General features: G+C 44.2%; 1 protein-coding gene across 1 annotated transcript in view; it reads right to left on the reverse strand.

The window, feature by feature from the left end:
* Positions 1 to 1,161: 1,161 nt before the first annotated feature.
* Positions 1,162 to 21,554, reverse strand: part of LOC311444326 (uncharacterized protein) — a 44,715-nt gene continuing 24,322 nt past the window's right edge. Inside the window, exons 6-7 of the transcript XR_014697818.1 lie at positions 3,198 to 3,403; positions 1,162 to 1,543 (exon numbers count right to left, since the gene is read on the reverse strand). The gene's annotated coding sequence lies outside the window, so the exon portion shown is untranslated. The remainder of the gene's footprint in view (positions 1,544 to 3,197; positions 3,404 to 21,554) is intronic.

The raw sequence follows: 21,554 nt of genomic DNA on the forward strand, positions 1-21,554 counted from the left end.
AGTGGGGATAGAGATGTCTGGAAGGCAAAAGAAAGCCTGACATCACTTTGTCCCCAAGTGTGTGCACAACAGCAACAGAAAATCTGTTCTAAATGGATAAAAACTCTTTGTATTAATTAAATCAATGCAAATTATGTAATTTAGATGACTGGTGGTTGTAATGGCCTGCAAAAAGATATTCTGCCAGCTTAACTTGAATTGGAAAGGCAATCAACCCTCAGAGCTGAAGAAACAGCTCACAGCTAAGGTTAAAAACACACAAAAGTAGAAAAATTCTCATTGAATATCTCCAGGCTAACAGCAGGGTGGGGGGAGGAAGGGGAATTGGGGGGGAGAAGTGGGGGGGAGTATTAAGGTTTTTTTCCAAAAGAGGCCTGCTATTGATGTGTCTCCACTTCTGCTTGCCAGCTGCAGGGCCATACTTCTGGCATCTAGTGGCTCAGATCAATTCACAGCCCCTGATAAACTTGGCTGCAGTGGCAAAAAATGCTACTCCCTTGTACACCATCCAAATCCATCACCCCAAGATTAAACATACATGATCTGAAGTATCTCGGCCACAAGCTTATTCACAGCATGTCTGCTAACATGCTGACATTGCGTTATTGATGCCAGGCTGGAGTTTAAGTCAGGTAAGACAGCTGCAGAGAAGGAGAACCAGCAGCAAAGCACCCAGGAGAAGGAGTTTCTCTTCGCAGCTATTCCTGCACTCCTCTGGGCAAAGTCACACCGGCTGATTTAAGCTGCCAATGACAATGATCAAGCTCTTCCTTTGACTTTGTCCTGAAATAGGCTATGTCCTCCTTTGGGCTATTTATAATACACGCAGAGGTATTCCTCTTCTTAATTAGTCTCCTAACAGTGTGAGTCACTCAGTGGATAAGTAGAGCTCATACTGCAGACTACAGGATAAGCAGCTACTCCAGCTCCCATGTTTCTTTACCTTCCCGGCCGTGTACATTGAAGTACGGACTAAGGGTCTTTTGGAATCACTGTGCCTCCCAGGAGGATGTAACCACCCCTGGGATTTAACACATGGATAGATGGAAGTGAACAGCAATACTTAATAATTTGGCTGAGATGGGAGATAAGTGGAAAGGGAGAGAGGGGCTGAATGCAACACCAGTGCAGAAGAAAGATCACTACAGTTGGACACTTGCATGGCAGTGAGCAGTCTTTTTATTTTGTCCTGGCAAAGAGGACTCCCACTGTGTTCTGCATTAGGTAGCTGCTGGGGATGAAAAGCTGTGATAAATTATTATGTTATGCCAGAAGAGTTATTACTTCTTTAGGTGCTATCCCCATCACATAGTGTAAGGTACAGAGATGGACCTTGTTCCCTGTGTGACTCAGGGCGGTGACTATGATACCCTGAAGTCTTGTTTGGCTCAAATTTTGTTGATTCAAGGATGTCCATGGGGCATTTCTCCAGTTCCAATGTCCCAACACTAAGTTCAGCTGAAGTTGCAGCCTGTATTTAACAGACCATTATACATGGTGAAAAGTCCCCCCCACTTCACGCCAGAACAGTTTCCGTGGACTGCTGGAATGGGATAAGAAAGACAGTTTAAACACAAGAAATGATATTGCGTTCTTTTACATTATCTTACTACAAATTAGATTATCATTTTAATGTTGTTTATTTATTTATTTATTTATTTATTTATTTATTTATTTATTTATTTATTTTGTGCACCAGGTTATAATGTTGGGAAACTATTTTACAACATTGCACACAAATAATAAATCATGCAGCACAGATGTTGCCACTAATTGTAATATATCAAGTGAAGAATAAAACACTCTGCCTGGCTTTTAATTAGGTCTGCTCCAAGCAGAGACAAATAAAAATTTACTTGTCTTTTAAGTAAATACCATCTGCAATATATTCCAATTCCACAATCTAGAGCAAAGCATATCTGCTGATTGCTATGCTATGGCATTATTTTTTTGAGGTGGAAAGCTTGTTGGCAAAGTGAAGGCAAATCAGCTACAACAGTTATGTTGCAGCATAGCTCTGACAGGAGGAATGCCCCCCAGCCTGTTTCAGTCAACGTCTCAGTCAATGTCTCAGACATTTCAGGCCATAAGTGCCCTTGGCCTGACAGCAGGAGTGCACGAGCAAGGGTCAGAGTGTAACCCTGTATCTGTGTGTCACATGGTGCTTTGGGACAAACACTAAGACTGGCACACAAAGGTCCAAAGAGAGAACTATGTAACAACTGGCTGAACCACACACACTCAAGTTTTTGCATTATTAGAGTGGTGTGACAACAATAAAGGCTGCAGGAAGCAAGTCAAAAGCACTCATTGCCTCTCTAAGCCTAGCACCTCTCAACGTGCTACACAACCAAAGAATTTCCTCCTCTTGGAAAAAAAAAAAAAAAAAAAAAAAAAAGTATATGTAGTAACAAAACCCCTAATATTGTCTAATTTATTTTGCCATTCCCATTTTGTATTTGCAATGCACAAAAATATACCAGTATAAATGCCTAATGCCAAAGGAATCAGGTCGCATTAGTCACTGTTTATTGATGTGCGACTTGCATATATGTTTGCTTCCCCCTGCATGGTTATAACATGTAAAATAAGAGGCTTTGATCCATGTTAGATGATTGCAAGAGTTATTTGAGCCCTGGGACTAGTGGCTGGCAGACGGGCATTGTCATCTGGAGGAGCCGAGCCAGCTCCCAGGCACTCGTGACATCAGGGCTTCTTGTCACCAGGAGCCTTTAAGCTCAGCCCAAGGAGAAGGGCAGAAAAGCACTACACAATACATGAGTAGAAGGTGAAGTGTGTGGGACCTTCTACCTTTCACTGGCTAATTTAAGCCTCTCAGAAAATTCTAGTGCAAAATATTTTATTGTAGCATGCAGCAAAGTTGCAGGCTGCTTCTGCATTAATGTAATTCCCCCTTGCCCTCACCCTCCAGTTAATTAGAAGGCAATGACACCTTCCTCATTGGATTAGTGTTAGTTGTACTTATCAAAAGTAAAACTGCTGCAAATGAAGATTCCTTACAGGTTTTTGTTGTTGTTTTGTTGTTGTTGTTTTGTGTTTGTTTGTTGTTTTTTTTTCTACATGTACACGCCCATTTGCAGTGTGACAAGAGACAAAAAATAAATGAATAAATAAATAAATAAATAAATTACCTACCAATACTTTTTTTTTTTTTTTTAAAAAAAGGAATTTTATACCTAAACCCTTGTATCCTCTGGTCCTTCCAGACTGATGTTAAAATGCGTCCAGAGCCAAAATGCTGAAGCCATGCCTGAAGCCACCTTCAGCTGGTGTCAGACTGATGGGCTTTGTGTTCTGGCTTGTGAAGGTCAGACACTTCAGGGAAGAGAGGCATGTAGGTGTCATAACCTCCTCTAGTTGCAGCTGTAGTATTGGTCCATTTCTAAATGAAATAGAATAGAAATCTGTAAATCAAAACAAAAAAAACAGAAAAACAAAACAACAAAAAACCTGCTTATTTAATCTTTTGTTTTATTTTCTCCTTACTATTTGTTCCTGAGTAACCAGATGGGTGCATGAAAGGAAATTACTAACTAAAGGGCTTGTTGTGCTCTCACATAGAGTAAATCAGTTTAATCCATTTTAATCGGCTGCCTTTGAAATTTTGGACTCTTACCATGGTTTATCACGTCTCCTATGGGAAGAACAACAAGCAATTACAGCATCTTTCTTCAACGCTGTAGTCTATAGTCCTTCTATTCACCTGAATGACCACAACCATGCTCTGGCAAGCTTAAAAAATAAAAATAATAGTAATAAAAAAAAATCCCCAGTCACTTTTCCGGGCTTCTCAGTGTGCCCATGTGCTGCAGGGAAGGTGCAGCCACCTGCCAGCCACCTGCCAGCAGGGACCAGTTCTGGGGGCTGCACCTGCAGCATCTGCAAAGAGACAAAAATGGCAGGGAAGCTGCCCAAACCTGCACAGTGTAGGAGCACAGCAGTGAAAGGAGACCCAGCATATTGGAGGGAGCTGAGGGCATGATTTGAGCTCACTGGGGCTGGGGGAGGTTGCAATGCTTGGGAGCATGAGTTTGCCCTGTGGCAAGGCTGGGGTGCCAGGGACGTTTTTCCTCCCCTGCTGTCCCCATGTCCAAGACGCAGCCCCCACACCAGCCCCCAGATCAGGGGGCCAGCTCCACCATGGGACCTCAGGACCATCCCTGGTGTCACTTGGCCAACACCAGCTTCTCCTGTAGATGAGCCCTCCTGAGGGGCCAGGCAGCAACCTGCACACAAAATAATGAGCTTAAAGACACATTCTTTTTAAGAAATCTTGTAGTATTCCAGGTAGCCCTACTTTTCCCATCTTATTAATTTTGCTCTGGTTAAATGAAAGCTGATAAAATAGAAACTGCTGTAAGAGCCAGAGAAAATTAGGTTATATAACCTCTTTTTTATTTATTAACATGATATCAAAGTTGTTTCTTATCATTCTTCAGGTACATTGTGCTCAGGAATAAATTAAACTGTCTATTCAACAAAGAGGAGTAGCTTTTTCTCCTGCTAATTTTCTCTCTCCTTCTCAATTCTCACTCTATTTTTCGGGAAAAAATTAACAAGCTTAGCTGGAGCCAGAGAAGCCCTTCCAGCTTTGCGCAGTACCCCCCCTTGTGACTACCTCACATAGACCAAGTGGTCCATCTATCGGTCTCCGACCGATACGACAAGCAGCAAAGTCAAAAGTACAGTGATGTTTTCCTTTACATAATTATTTGCTGTTGCCCAATGGAGTGACAGTTGAGCCCTTTTTAGGGCAAGATTTGTGCAAAAAACAAAGGCACGTAAATCATTCTCGTGTTTCCCCCTGGCTCCCATTTCTTCCCGCCCTGGGCCCAACAGCCTGGGGAGCAGAGGTGCAGGCCAGAGCTCTCCTGGTGCCCATCCTGCTCCCCAGGGCCCTGGGCTCCAGCTGCTGGAGGCTGCAGTAAGGCCGAGGCCAAGCGAGGTCTGCAGGGAGCACAGTGCGGCCTAGAGGTCACAGTGCTGCTCCACCTGGGGCCCTGCACCTGGAGCTTTATGAGGGAGAGCACGGTCACCCCTCACCTGAAGTGAACAGCTTCAGTGTGAAAAAGAAATAAATAACACACCACTCGTGATCAGTGGGGCAGATCTAGAAACCCCCTTGTGTTTCTGGGGATGGCCAGGGGCAAGGGTGACTTGCCAAAGGTTCCTGGTAGTGGTAACCACTGCAAAATTAGTGTATTATCTACCTCCGCTGGAGTCATTTCATGGCAGCATTTTACCCAGAGGGCAGCAAGGCCTGCAGGCCTCTAGCATCACCCAAGCAGGCACGAGGAAGGGCCTGGGTCACAATGGTTCCTGACAGCACAAGGACACAGTTCTGGCTAACAACAGAGTCTGACAAAGGATGTAAACCCGAGGGAGACAGATGGAGAGTGTGTGCATGCTTTTTTTTCTCTCTCAGGCTCCCTTGAAGGGCAGGACAGCATAAATAGGTCTGTCCCATGACGTTGCACTGCAAATATGGAAGTGTTAAAATAACTAATCAAAACCTGACCCAGCAAAGAGAGATTAGCAATTCCTGAAAGCCACCCAGGTTCATCATGTTAATCTCAATTAGGCAGCAAAGTCTGTACTTATTAAAATAGACAGCTTTCTATTTTATGCATGCAAGGGCAAGAAAGAAGTTAAGTAGATGTGTGGGTAACACTGCTGAGGAAAAGCACAAAGTAAATAGGGGGACGAGAAGCCTTAGGTTTTGTTGTGTTGTTGTTGTTGTTTATTTGTTTGTTTTAAAGGCTGGTGAGACATCAGAACTCCTGAGTAAGCATGACAAGAACCTATCTGTTATTACATGACATGGTGCCTTTCCAGAAAAACAGGGGACAGCAAGAGGTGCCATGAAGATCTCGTTGACCTGCCACCTCCTGCTTTTCATTCCAGTGTTAAGCTGGAAGAGAGATGGTGTCTAATGCTGAGAGCAGGTAAATGAAAAGCTGCTGAGACACAAGGCATATGGCAAAGGTTCTATAAAATCAAATCAAATTGCTATGGAACAAAAGGGCAAATGGGAGAAGCCAGTCATTTCTGATAACTCATGCCTGGAAATTTTACCCACTGTATAACAATAAAATATTATAGGACAGAAACATTTTCAGTCTGTATCCATGGGTGTATATGTGTGCTCCAGTGCATCAGTGTAGCTAGAAATGGCAATAACAGGCAGTGCTATTTTCCTATTATGTTCACCGTGAGCTTGTTGTCCTGCTTCTGCTTCACACCTGCAAGTCTGAAAGTGGCAGTTCCCCAGTTCAGATTTCACCATTGTCTCTGGTAGTTATCATGTTTGTGCTTATATAAAGGCTATAAATGACCATCTCTTCAATTTAAACCAAAAGTAAAATCGATCCTTTCTTTTCTCCCCCCTTCCCCTTCCACTTTTTTTTTTTTTTTTTTTTTTTCCAGATGACAGCAAAACCATGAACACAGGTAGGAAAATAATTGATGCATTCTAAGAAGCTGTCAGGTGTGAGAAATGTTGAAGGCTCAACAACCCAATAATGGTATGAGAAGGTGTTAGACAGCAGATTTATGTAGCAGCACCAACACAGCATAAGATATATATATAACAGAAATTAAGATAACACACTTCTGGGAAACTTCTACTTTTTTTTTTTTTCTTTTTCCTTCTGAAAGCAACGCTGTTGCACATGATCTGAAACACAGCAGCTTATGGAGCAATATGGGAGAGGTCCACATAGAAGAGTCCCAACAGCAAGCAAGGACTCTCTGGGGATTTTCACAGTGTTTCCAGGAGCGTAGTTGCAGGTGCCAACAGAAGGGCAGAGCTCTCCTTTTTCCCTTCCTCCACATTTCTTTTGCTGGCTTATTTGCCCAGATTTAAATTATTTCCCCACTTAAGGAGCTCCAGCCCTGCTGCCTTACGCACCCTCTCCTGCCTATGAACTTGTTTAAATGTCCACACCAGAGGGATTGTCAATGCCTTTCTAGATATTACCACCATATACACGGTTGTCCAGATCTAAGACATCCCCGTCATCCCTAAAACATCTGGGTCCCTTCAGCCATGCTGCTTTGCGAATTGAAAGATAAATATCCTCCCCAAATTTGGTCCTAATTGCTTTCCAATATTTGCAAACTTAACCTTGGCTTGAAGAGCCAAGGGTACTTTTCAAAGAACATTGTTGCTGATTTCAGTGCCTCTGGAGGACCTGCAGTGATTACCTCTTTCAGTCTCTACATCTCTCAACACCCTGTCCTTTATTTTAAACTGCACAGTAGCCTGCCCTGACCAGATTCAGGAAACAGACCATTTTTTCCATCCAGCTAAAGTCTCTGCCTGTATCTGCCATGTTTATCTAATCAATAAAGCACCAATAGAAAAGCAAACTTTTCTAAGGCAGCCTGAGCTTTTTTCTTTTAACCAAAACAAAAACCCTGAAATGCATCAATTTCCCATTAGAACTCAAGGATTTCTAGCATCCTATAATACTGCTTCTGCATTTCACTATTCTGCTGGCATTTTAGACACTTAAAATGAAAAATTAGCTCTCAGAAAGCAGGATCTTCCTGATTAGAAAAACTTGTTGAAACTGTAATGGAAAGATCATAACAACTTCATTAGTCTTCATTAAATAAAATAAATGTTATTTCTATTCCTTTCACATAAAATCATATATTACAACTATTAATATTGCAGAGATGTTTCTTTTGTCCCAGAATTTAATATATAAAACTGCAAACCTCATTGCATGAAAAACAACTTACAATCACCAGAATGACATGCAGTTCATCTTTTTTATGTTCATTAATTTTCTGTAAGTAGAACACAGTCGCTTTGCATTGTTTGCGCTAATGGAGAGCTCAGAGCAGTTTACCCTGTTACTACTTATCATTTATTTGGGTAATAATTTTAAAAAGCTTTTAAATTAAAATGATGAAGATAGTTAGAGGGAAAGATACAGCCTTTTGGAATTTTTCAAGTATGATAGATTAACCCAGTAAAAAAAGATGGTTCTCATTCAAGAGACGTGCCAGGGCTGGCTGCACATCTCGAGCAATTTCTCAAGCCCCCTACCTCACACTAGGCATCTTGCCCACATCCATTTTGGCACATAATCGCACAAGTCTCCTGCTCTTGACTCCCGCTGGGGGCTGAGCCTCATTCAGCCAGTCCCTGCTGCCACAGGCTGTGATGAGCGACTCACCACATCCCTGCAACATGGGCTAGCTGCAGCCTCTGCCAGTGAGGGGCTGGTGATACCCCAGCTCCTGCAGCTGAGCCCACTGCAGCCTTTGGCCACACCAAGGCCCTGGGCATCTCTCAGTCCTGCTGGGGCCATAGGAGAAGACAGAGTGGTCAGAGCAGGCACAAAGTATTCATCCTAGAATACTTGGTCCTCTATTTGCCTCCTCTGTGCAAACATGCTGTCAAACATGTACTCTTTCACTATGAAAAAATGTGGTTGTTGCAGGGTGCTATAAGGAAAGGGCAGCCTCCTGGTCCCCTGGCTGCCACCCTTCTGCAGCCCCTTGGCCAGAGGACGCCTCCTTGGCAAACCAGCTCAGGCCTCCTCCTTACACAGCCCTAGTCCTTACCAAGTTTGTCATCCTGGGCACACTAATTTGGGGGAAAACAAGGAAAACTACACAGAGCTGAATGTGAGCAGATGACAGGGAGCTGAAAGCGCTGCTGTAACAGTCCAGGCTGTACAAGAAGCCTTTATTCCTGTGTATCAAAACTTCTGAGTGCTTTGCAAGAGATAATGTTTAATGTTTCTAATGCATTTTTCTGTTTGATCTTGGATTTTTTTCCTAGATTTTACATTTCTGAAACAATGAATACTTTTGCAGTGGTGCTTTAGCCACATTCCCATTGCTCCTCGGTGCAGTTATCACCACAAGCAGACCTCCACCACCTGAACCAGGTCAGCACCACAGGCAAGGCTGGGAGTCAGGACACTGCTGGTGGGTGATGTAGCACTGGGCAACACTCAGAGATCATGGGGTTTGCTCCACATTGTTAAAAGGAGCCAAGCAGCTTCACAGCAAGCAGCACTCCTGAGTAAAGTCAGCCTAGATGAAAAATACCTTTTGTGTTTGTCAGGAGCTGTGTGTGACAGAAGACACTGGTCTGACACACTAACTCTAGCTAGTTTCTCCTTCTGTTGCTAGCAGTTGCCTGCCAGAGAGGTTTGGGGTGGGTAGGAAAACCTGGCGAGCTCTGGGGACTGCTTTAACTTCCTTGCACTGATCTAGTTAGGAGCTCTGAGTCAAGGAGGATGAGGGAAGGCAAGAACAACCAGACCAGCTTTTTCCCAAGCTGTGATACATACAGCCCAGGAAGACAGCTGTTAACTGTGGGGTTTATTCACACCCTTCGTGTCTGACACGTACGTTTGGTTGCCCAAGCCTCCACAGCCCACAGTGTGATTCAGAGCAGAAACCAGGCAGGATGCTCTTAACTGCCATAGCAGCAGTTTGCCTGCTTCTGCTGGCAGTGAAGGGAGCCTGATCATCAAACTTGGATGCAGAATTTGTGGGCCTAAAAAGAAGAATGCAGCCGGTACTCCCATCCCTCCCCCTGACTAGTTGCTCCCAGCCCTCCCCATGTGTACTCATCCAAAACCAAGCAGTGTGTGTGAGCATATCCGTGCTGCTGAAATCACACCAGTTGCCTCCCCTCAAGATGCAGAACCCACCAGCTTAACCCCACCACACACCTTCACAACTGAGACCTACTCACCTCTCCAGGGCTGCTGGCACAGGACTGCAACATGTTGGTGGCCACCATGCAGAGGAAAATAGGTCCAAAATACTACAGCATTTTACTTGGCTCACATGCCTTACTCAATATACTTTATATATTTATTTTTCTTAGCCTTTTCTGCCCATTAACTAAGACACCTTACTCTTACAAGGCCAGCCCCATCACTCATTTAAATTTACATCCAACTATCCATCAGCACTCATTATCTTTTTACCATGCTGATTTTATTATTACAGCTTAGCCTGGCAATTAATTACTAACATAAATAAATAAATAAATAAATAAATATCTAGCAGACCATCCAAATCTCATATAACAAAATATCTTTTGCTTTCCTTTTTTTTTCCCCCACTAACACATGCGAGAAAACTATAATTTCCTCTGGGCAATAGGCTTGCTTCAGCTAAGCCTCTCAGGCCTGTATTTCCTTGCTTGTATTTTTACAAAATGTAATAACAAACATTAAAAACAGAAAAAAAAAATCCAATCAATAGTGTGTTCCTTTGTCATCTGTAGGTGTTAGGAGAAAAGGTAGGCTTTCACTGATCTGAAACAGCTAACAGCAAACACCATGCAGTCAGCTGAGGAAAATCCCCGTACTTATATTAGCTTTCCAAAGAATGTGCCACTCCAGCATCTGGATGCTGAGCATCCTTCCATGCATTACACAACCAGTGAGGCACTGCCAAAAACTATAAATCTAATGCAAACTTAATATATGCTAATTTTACAAACCAGTATTCTGCAGGCAGAGACAGGGGGTTGGTCACTATTCCCCATTTCCAGAAAACACCAGGACTGACCTCAGAGTAAGAGCAGGGCAGTACCTAGTATCCAAACTTACAACACACATTTCTAAATCCAATCCCTTTCACTCCTCATTTCAGCAGATTTAATAATGTATTTCTATAGGTAAAAAAATGCAGAGGTTACTTCTCAGTAGTAGGAAAGAACTGAATATTATTTGTTATCAACTGTAAATCTAGTTCAACATAAAGTACTCGGGAGTGGGTTTTGCTCGCAGTATTAGATTAGGGGAATGGCATATGGCATATCAAGTGATTAAGACTCTAAAATGTACCTTTAAAGTGTGCTCATAATGAAATTCTTGAGAATTTTGCAATTAGTGGGAGAATTGGGCCTTTCATAATCTATTTAAGTAGAATATGTTATGCATTATGATAAGCACCACAACAAACAAGCTGTCCAGGCATTTATTTCTCCCTGGAGCTCAAGAGCCTTCTGGGAAGCGAAGGATGCCCACTGCTGCCCGTGCCATGCCCAAGCCCTCCGACCAGCCCTGAGCTGCCCCCAAGCGCAATGAGCCCAGCCCAGGGCAGGACAGGCAGGAGGACACCTCACACAGATGGCCAAATCCTCCAAATTAAACAGCGGAATTCTTCCAGTGCCCACCTTCTGCAGCCAGACTGACACCTGGAACAATGATTTGCTTTATACAAAGAGCATTTGTCATTCTTCTTTGTGTGCTTTTTAAAATTTTGTGCAAATGTCTTCGTCTCTGGAGCTCAGCTCCTGCAGTCGTGTCCAGCTCTTATTCTTTCACCAGCAACTTATAAACTCCCCAAAATAAGGAATTTTAATGGGAGTGCTGATTCAGCCTGTGCTTTGCTGTTCTAGCACGGAGTACATTGAAAGGATGAAATAAAAGGACTTTAAAAACTCCAGCTCTGTGTGTCTGATGATTTTCTCTAGGGAAAAACCTGGCAAGTAATCTGACAATACCCATCCAGAGAAGCTTTCAGTTTGCCTGTGTGCTATGCATGTCAATGAAGGCAGGAATAAACAATCCATGCAGCAAAGTGGTGTATTATTTATGCATCGTCACATCCATCTATAAAGAAAATTGGCCCTAAATTAAACAAGCAGGTATCAATATTGCCTACGTGCTGGCTCCCAGGGAAAGGCTTGAGGGAAGAAGTCAAAATATCAGTAATAAGGGCTCTTTTCCTCCTATCGATGTAAACAAACAGCCTGTGCCACTGGAGCAATGTTTATATTAGCAAATACCCCAAGGTGTTTCACAGAAATCAATCTGCAGAGAAAAATTGCATAAGATAATAAAAATTCAGCAACTCCCAAACCCAAGTCTTACTGCATGTTAGGGGCTGAGGGATGAAGGGTGAGGAGAGAAATAGCGAGGTCAACTCTTTTAATTTTTCAGAGCGTAGCTCACAAAATTATATCCTCCAAGCCCTGAATACCATGCTGCTTACAACACGGTTTGATCAAATTCAAGGACAGGAGAAATTGCAGGAGGGAAAGCAAGTCAAATCGGCTACAAGCTGCAGGAATACGTGTTCAGAGGAAACTTCTGCAGTGGAGGGAACTGGGCGGGACCACTCGTATGAAATCCAAATGACTTGGCAGGTAATTTTCCACCCTCCTCCTGTGGCCCCTTACTCCTGTTGCACTGCAGCAGGTCCAGTGCATGGCAGCCTGCAAGGAAATGCCACCCCATTCTGTGACCTTGAGAAGCTCCATGCCCTGCATTAACAGTGGCATAGAGGACCGAATTATGGTTTCAGTGTAAAACCAGGCAGGATAAAACTTTGCTTCATTGTAAAAGCAAGCAGTGAATACAGTATGGTATTGGTTGTAATGATGACAATTGGTGAGGCTGTTCTGCACCTCTGCCAGTGGGCCCCATGAAACCAAGCAAAGGCATCAGCTAGCCATAATTTTAATATGCAGGAAAAAAACAAGCTTTGCTCTGATGTTCACCTAGAGTGCCTGGCATTGCCACAGCAGTGGGACTGCCTTTACTCACGGCATCTCCTTTTCTGTTGGTCATGCTCAGAGTCTGCAGGGCTGCAAGTACACTGCCTCCTTTGGGGCAGGACTGGGCTCAGATCACTCTGCTACTCAGTCAAATGCAAACCTCTGCATTTATCTGCTCTTTAACTTTACTCCCTGGCTCAAAAATCACAGCAAAGTCAAATCTCTGGTGTGCAGAAAGGTTGGGGAATTCATTAATGGTTACAAGTGACACTGAGGTCACCCAGATTTGGAGATGCTACAGTGTGTCTATGTTTTTTGCGTTGCTTGCAGTGCCAGAAAGAGATGTGAAAATCCAGAACTTCTGTCCCTAAATCAAAACATCCTTGAAATCCCATAGACTCTTTAAACATTGATCTTCTCACTGGCAACCCCTGCAGCCTACACATGGTATAAAGCACAGGTTACAGTTTCCTGGGGGTCTGATGTAATGAAGCCTTATGCCACTCTGCAGAACTGGAAAAGAACTGGCAGGGAGCTGAGTTGTGTGAAATGGAGGTGAAGATATGACATCTCCTCTAAGCAAGAGATGACTGTGCTGCTGAAATGGTCAAGATTTTGCTTGGCCATTCAACTCTTCCAACTCTGTAAGTCTCAGAAGGTTTTACTGCTCAAACACACCCCATGAGGCTTTTCAGTTATGACAAAAGGCAAGGATGGTCATGTTTCCTGTGATGTCAGAAACCTCATGAGAACCAGTGTCTTCTTGCCAGATCTTTCTTATTACCAGATCTGGTCTGAAACTGGGTATTTGGAGGGATGGGGGGAGGGTTGAGGTTATGGAGAAATTATGGAAACTTTCTTTTCAAACATCAAAGTTTTTTTTCTGTACCAATTATGAATGCAGATTGAAATTGGCTTTTTTTCTATTGATCAGAGAAGGGAATTGTTGTGGTTTAACCCGGCCGGCAGCTAAACACCACACAGCCATTCGCTCACCCTCCCCCCTCCCTCTCTGGGGAAGAGAAATGGGAAGGTGAAGCCTGTGAGTTGAGATAAAGACAGTTTATTAGGACAGAGAATATAATAATAATAATAATAATAATAATAATAATAATAATAATAATAAATAAATAAATACAAAACAAGGGATGCACAATGCAATAGCTAACCACCCGCTGACCAATGCACAGCCTATCCCTGAGCAGCCAGCCCCCCCACCCCAGCCAGCCACCCCTATATACTGTTTAGTATGACCCCAGATGGAATGGAATACCCCCGTGGCCAGTTTGGGTCAGCTGTCCTGGGTCTGTCCCCTCCCAGCTCTTGCTGCATCCCCAGCCTGCCTGCTGGCAGGACAGAGAGAGAAGCTGAAACGTCTTTGGCTTGGTGTAAGCACTGCTCTGCAACAATTAAAACATCAGCATGTTATCAGGACTCTTCTCATCCTAATCCAAAACATAGCACCCTACCAGCTACTAGGAGGAAAATTAACTCTCTCCTAACTGAAAGACAGGAATGATGGGTGAAACATAGCGGAAAGAACGTAAGATTTTTACAGAGCTGCTCACATATGATTGATTCATATCACTGAGATTTAGAAGGCTAAAGAAAATACATACAACGGATTGGGAGAGTTTGCCAGCTGTCAGAGATCACCAGGGCCATAAATGCATTACTGCTTTTTGAAAGGGAAAAACCCAAACATTGTAAGGAGCCCTTGGACCCTAGCATTTCTATCTGGACTACTCTTTCTGTAGATTTTAAATTTCTCCTTGTATTATCTGTCCCTTATTTGATCAAGCAGCATATCTAACATGAGACCATCGGTTTCTTTGGGCAGTCACTTCCCCACCAGCCTAGTAGACTCTCATATCCACATATGCTAGGAACTGGTCTAGTAAAACCCACACTACAGCTCTACAACTGAGTGCAGGCAACAGGAATCTTTAGCACCCCCACTGTCTGGATTAACCCCTACTGTCTGTGGATTACCTACTGCAGGCCTGTGTCCCATCTGCCTTCTCCTTCAGTAATTTTTTGCACCCAGCCAAGTTTGTGGACCAGTTTCATTCTCCTGCAAGTGCACTGTTTGGCCTGTCTGCCTGCCCTTCCCTTCCCTATCTGTACTAAAACTAGTTAACAGTGCAGAACAAGAAAGGAAAAGTGTTTCATAACAAGTTTCTCTAAGACTGGATTCACAAGCTAGTTAGCCCCTTAGCAATACAAACGCTATTTGTCCTCAAAATGCAGTAGCTAAACCCAGTTTAGAACATGGTGTAATTCTGGGGAGGGGCAAAATGAGCTGCATGGATCTGGTCTGTTAGGCTTAAAAATACATCCTAGGTGAGCTGAGAGATAACATTTGCATATGCAGGAATCTTTCCTAGTGGTGATCTCTGAGTTTTCCATGGGCTGGGACAGGTGCGGTCAGGGTTGGCCACAAGAGGCTGCCTGTTAGACCTTTGATACTTGTATCTCAGACAGTTCAATGCCTTTGTGTCAGAGGATCCTAAATCATTTCACTACTTTTGCCAAGGGGACAATAATGGTAGAAACCATTCAGCACACACCTGAAAAGGAATCAGAGCAATCCCCAAAATCTTCCTGAGCATCTGGGGAGGGGAGGCACTCACACAGGGCTTTAATACTTCTCTGCCACAGCTATCAGCTTTGACTATTTAAAGCAACCAGAGATTTACATCAGCAACCTTTAAATATAGAAGTAATTTTGTGTAAACTCTTGCCTTTATTGAAACTGTGAAAGGAGAAGGGAGGGAAAAGCCTTTCTTTTTTTAGACTTGGCAGGAAACAAGCAGTTAAATAAGTGAATACTATAAAATGAAAATCTTAAAGTGATTACAAATATGAAAGGAGTGAATACCAAATTGAAACAGCCGTTTAATCAAGATAAAGCACTGAAATCCAGCAATTGGCCTCTTTCCATGATCCTGTAGAGCTGCGCAAAGGAGGCAGCTTACTGTAGCATTACCAGTCTCAGTTGCTCTCTGCTGACTGCCGATATCCCACCGTCTTCCACCCTTTACAGCTTTTCACATGCAAAATGCCTTCCTTTATGGATCACCCTTGGTGTAAAATGGCTTTAATTATTCAAGAACTGAAACAAACATGAAAAAGTAATTGCATTTTAATTGCTCTAATAATGGCATGAAGCTACACTGTGACTTAAGTACTGAGAAATGAAGAGTAAGACCATGTTTGCTAAGATGCCACTCCTTTAACAACAGCTCCTCTATTTTGTCCCAGTCTCCCCACTGTCCCCCACCCCATAACCAGTCCCACCAGTGTATGCCAGGTTTATTCTTAAACTCTGGAAATGGTTTGGTCTGTTATACATTGATATCTGCAAATGAGAGTTTTTAACAATAAGTAATTTTAAGGTTGAGAGATTTTCTTGTAATTTACCGATACCGGTCTTAAGAGCAGCTTATGAACTGGAGCTGCCTGCTTACCAAAAGCACCCACAGACGGTGCAGCCACAGCCCGTTGGCTCCTACTGGGTGGTGGAGGTTGCAGCGAGGACATTTCATGGCAGGGAACTGGCATTGCTGAGGGCACAGATCCCACTGCCTGGCAGACAGTGAGGCACTAGCAGCTCCTTCCAGCAGGAAATATGCTTGGTTTTCCTTGGCTTATGCGATCAGCAACAATAAAGCCCCCAAGATTTGGAAATGGGAGGGGAGGCCATCAATAAAGGATTTTCTACTTGCTGAACTTTCTGTGTTCATTATGCTAAAGCATAGGTGGGAACAAACACCACCAGCCAGCAGCAGTGCGAAGCGGCATTTCCACACACCCCTGGGCAAGGAAGCATCAAGACCTGAACTAGGCTGACATTACCACCACTTTGGAAATTAGTGTGAAACCCATCAATCGATAGCCAGGTGTCACCTCTGAATGTCTCAGTTATCACAGAGATAGTTTTTCCTACTGCACGAGGAAGTTTTCTGCTTTTGTTGCCATCTCTGTCACAACAGGAGCTTTAATTCCTCACACCAGCTGCCTACCTCAAACCAGAGCGCTCACAATCTTGCACATAATTCCTCCTGTGGCTGCACCACCCGGCTATATAAAGCCAGACAGAACAACCTCAGAAAAGGAAAAGATGCAAGTGGAATATAGAGTGAGGCTATTGACTTGTGGAAGACACTGGCTGGAGTCAGTTCCAGATGTGAGCTGAACAATAACTAAAATCTTACACCTTATAACGTATACGGAGAGATGTCCAAACAATTACTTTCAGTGAATGATTTCAGGCAGTCATTAGCCTCACACAGAGAGAACAACACAGATAAAAACACAGGCAATTCTATTGTAAGGAGATTAAAGTTATCAAAACAATTTTTAAGAATCAATCTAATGGGGTGGAGGGGGGCAAGCAAACTCCATTTTAACTCCCCTTCCCCCTCTCCATTCTCTATTCCTATTCCTCTTTTTCTTTCAATGCTTATGATGCTTAGTTTGAGTTCAGTACTGATGGTTGCGATGCAGCATTTCCATAAGGAGCCCAAACAAAAGCCTCAGGGTTATAAAGATGTTACTATTGGGGTAGCTTATTTTTGCTGGAAGAATCATTAATTCAAATTGCAAATCATAATAGAAGCAAATAGCTTAAAAAAAAAAAATAGATTTTAAAATTTAAAAGTAAATTAAAATAAAATTTAAATATTAAAAATTTAAAAATAGATTTAAAAAAATAAAAATATTTAAATATTTTAAAATTAGCCCAGAAGCTGACTGGGCTCATTGAGAGGGCTTTAAACTAGGTAAGAAGGGGGATGGGGCTGAAATAAGGCTTGTTGGAGATGTGCCAGGGGGAACAATGGCTAGGCCAGAGAAGAAGGCAATGGCCCAACTGAAGTGCACTAATGCACGCAGCATGGGCAACAAACATGAGGAGCTGGAAGCCGTCGTGCAGCAGGCAGACTATGACTTGGTTGCCATCACGGAAACGTGGTGGGACCACTCTCATGACTGGAGTGCCTCAATGTCTGGCTATAGGCTCTTCAGAAGGGACAGGCAGCATGGAAGGGGTGGTAGTGTGGCTTTCTATATCAGAGAGAGTTTTGATGTCGTGGAACTTGAGGCTGGGAATGATAACGTTGAGTCCCTATGGGTTAGGATCAGCGGGAAGGCCAACAAGGCAAGCATCCTGGTCGGGGTCTGTTATAGACCGCCGAACCAGGATGAGGAGATGAATGAGGAATTCTACAGGCAGCTGGCAGAAGTTGTGAAATTGTCAGTGCTTGTGCTTGTGGGGGACTTCAACTTCCCAGACATATCCTGGAAGCACAACACAGCCCAGAGAAAGCAGTCTAGGAGGTTTCTGCAGAGCATGGAAGATAGCTTCCTGACACAGCTGGTTAGTGAGCCTACCAGGGGTGGTGCCCCGCTGGACCTTCTCTTCACAAACAGAGAAGGACTGGTGGGAGATGTGGTGGCCGGGAGCTGTCTTGGGCAGAGTGACCACGAAATGGTGGAGTTCTCTATTCTTGGCGAAGTCAGGAGGGGGATCAGTAAAACTGCAGTCTTGGACTTCTGCAGGGCTGACTTTGTGCTGCTCAGGACACTGGTTGGTAGAGTCCCTTGGGAGGTGGTTCTGAAGGGCAGAGGAGTCCAGGAAGGCTGGGCACTCCTCATCAAGAAGGAAATCTTAATGGTGCAGGAGCGGTCTATCCCCACAAGCCCAAAGATGAGCCGGAATGGAAGAAGAGTAAGCATGGCCTGGCTGAACAGAGAGTTGTGGCTACGGCTTAGGAGAAAAAAGAGGGTTGGAAAATCTTTGGAAAAGAGGGCGGGCCACTCGGGAGGACTATAAGGATGTTGCAAGGCTGTGCAGGGACAAAATTAGAAAGGCCAAAGCTTATCTGGAGCTCAAACTGGCTACTGCCGTTAAAGATAACAAAAATGATTTTATAAATACATCAACACAAAAAGGAAGACTAAGGAGAATGGGGGGAAACTCGATGCGGAGGGAAGCTTAGATACAAGACATGAGGAAAAGGCGGAGGTTCATAATGCCTTCTTTACCTCAGTCTTTAGCAGCATGACCAGTTGTTCTCTGGATACCCAGTACCCTGACCTGGTAGAAGGGGATGGGGAGCAGAATGTGGCCCGCATATTCCACCAGGAAATGATTGGTGATCTGCTACAGCACTTAGATGTACACAAGTCGATGGGGCTGGAAGGGATACACCCAAGGGTACTGAGAGAACCGGCAGAAGAGCTGGCCAAGCTGCTTTCCATCATTTATCAGCACTCATGGCTATCAGGGGAGGTCCCAGTTGACTGGCAGCTAGCAAACACGACGCCCATCTACAAGAAGGGCCAGAGGGTAATCCCAGGGAACTATAGGCCTGTCAGTTTGACCTCAGTGCCAGGGAAGCTCATGGAGCAGATTATCCTGAGTGTCATCATGCGGCACTTGCAGGGCAAGCAGGCGATCAGGCCCAGTCAGCATGGGTTTATGAAAGGTATGTCCTGCTTGACGAACCTGATCTCCTATGACAAAGTGATGCCCGGTGGATGAGGGAAAGGCTGTGGATGTGGTCTACCTTGACTTCAGCAAGGCTTTTGACACTGTTTCCCACAACATTCTCCTCAAGAAACTGGCAACTCATGGCTTCGACTGGCGCACGCTTCACTGGGTTAAAAGCTGGCTGGATAGCCAGGCCCAAAGAGTTGTGGTGAATGGAGTTAAATCCAGCTGGAGGCTGGTCACTACTAGCATCCCCCAGGGCTCGGTGCTAGGACCGGTCCTCTTTAATATCTTTATCAATGATCTGGATGAGGGGATCGAGTGCACTCTCAGTAAGCTTGCAGATGACACCAAGTTAGGTGTGTGTGTCGATCTGCTCAAGGGTAGGAAGGCTCTGCAGGAGGATCTGGATAGGCTGCACCGATGGGCTGAGGTCAACTGCATGAAGTTCAACAAGGCCAAGTGCCAGGTCCTGCACCTGGGGTGCAATAACCCCAAGCAGAGCTACAGACTGGGAGATGAGTGGTTGGAAAGCTGCCTGGCAGAGAAGGACCTGGGAGCATTGGTTGATAGTCGGCTGAATATGAGCCAGCAGTGTGCTCAGGTGGCCAAGAAGGCCAACGGCATCCTGGCTTGTATAAGAAGCAGTGTGACCAGCAGGGCTAGGGAAGTGATTGTCCCCCTGTACTCAGCTCTGGTGAGGCCACACCTCGAGGATTTTTTTCAGTTTTGGGCCCCTCGTTACAACGAGGACATCGAGGTGCTTGAGCAAGTCCAGAGAAGGGCAACGAAGCTGGTGAGGGGCCTGGAGAACAAGTCTTAAGAGGAGCAGCTGAGGGAGCTGGGCTTGTTCAGCCTGGAGAAGAGGAGGCTCAGGGGCGACCTTATCGCTCTCTACAGGTACCTTAAAGGAGGCTGTAGCGAGGTGGGGGTTGGTCTGTTCTCCCACGTGCCTGGTGACAGGATGAGGGGGAAGGGGCTAAAGTTGTGCCAGGGAAGGTTTAGGTTGGATATTAGGAAGAACTTCTTTACTGAGAGGGTTTTTAGGCATTGGAATGGGCTGCCCAGGGAAGTGGTGGAGTCCCCATCCCTGGAGGTCTTTAAAAGACGTTTAGATGTACAGCTTAGGGATATGGTTTAGTGGAGGACTGGTTAGTGTTAGGTCAGAGGTTGGACTAGGTGATCTTGGAGGTCTCTTCCAACCTACACGATCCTGTGATTCTGTGAAATTCTCCCATTTTTTAATTAATTCCTCATCTAAATCAAAATGAAAATATACCAGATATTGGGTATGCCTTAATAGGCCTCTCCTGCAAGTTGCACAGAGCAGCTCGACCATAGAACAAAACAGGAAGGGAATTCTAAGTCACGCTGTGCCCTTGCTGCAGCCCCCAGGTGTCCAGGAGACCCCCAGCCCTGTTGGAGACAACTCCCTGACCAGGGGAGCCAACCCCTCTGCAACACTAAAATGCAACCTATTGCACCCAGGCTGCTGCCAGATGAGAGGAAGCTTATTGAAGAAAGATTTTGTTAAAAGCAATAACGAAGTAAATATTATAGACATTCTTCAGCCCCGTGCAATGGGAACACCACCATAGGTAAGGCTGAATTATAATTTGCATTCAAAAGTAGGGTGAAATTACTCTACTGCACATTTCAATGAATGAAATTAATCTCATGAATTAGCATATGTTGCTGTGAGACAATTTCCAGTTTCAGAGGAAGCAGAATCTTGTGTGTACGGCTTTAAAAATAAAATCTCTCCTCTCCAGATACCTTCAAATGTCCCTCCCTTAAAACTTTGCCTTCCCTCCCAACACACCACCAGGGAGGAAGCCCAGACCCCAGCTGCAATATGGGAATACTGTGAAGCTTCTAAACTTTTCTCTCTCTCTCTCTTTTTTTTTTTTTTTAATTTTTTCTGATCAGTCTTCACAGGATAATTATGGGACACTTGCTCGGGTTTCAATTTCACTGTTAATTACACACATTAGAGCTGTGTCTATTTAGCACCCTCCCAGGAAACACCACTGTCATTGATTTAAAGATGCTTCCAGCACAGGCAGGATTTTTCTCCCTTTGCATTGAGATTAGACCCTGTTGCTGGCCAGACTCTCTGAAGGGAAAACTCACCCATGTGCTGCCAGAGCCCCCAAAGCATTTTCCATAACTTCACTAAATGACAAATCACCTGCAGTAACTATGACATTTTCAGTGACCTGAAAAAAGGGTGCTGGCATGGTCCATCAGGGCTGCAAAACTGAACTTGGTCTCACATAGACAAGCTTTCTCACAGGGCACCTGTACTTCCTGCTCCTCCTTCAAATACAAATAAAATACCTTATTGTTACCACTAAAAATTCAGCACCTAGACTGTTTAAGCCACCAAACCTATTGCAAACAAAGTGCTAACACATTTTAAAGCAATGAGCCAAGCGCAGTATCTAACAATGAGGTCATTACGCCATTCCTGGCAAACGCTGTAGAAGGATGAAATTACACCTGTGACAAGGGACATCATTTGATTTGAATATCAGCTCTATTAAA

This window comes from Aythya ferina (genome assembly GCF_964211825.1).
Source record: "Aythya ferina genome assembly, chromosome: 14".
Taxonomy (NCBI): Eukaryota; Metazoa; Chordata; class Aves; order Anseriformes; family Anatidae; genus Aythya; species Aythya ferina.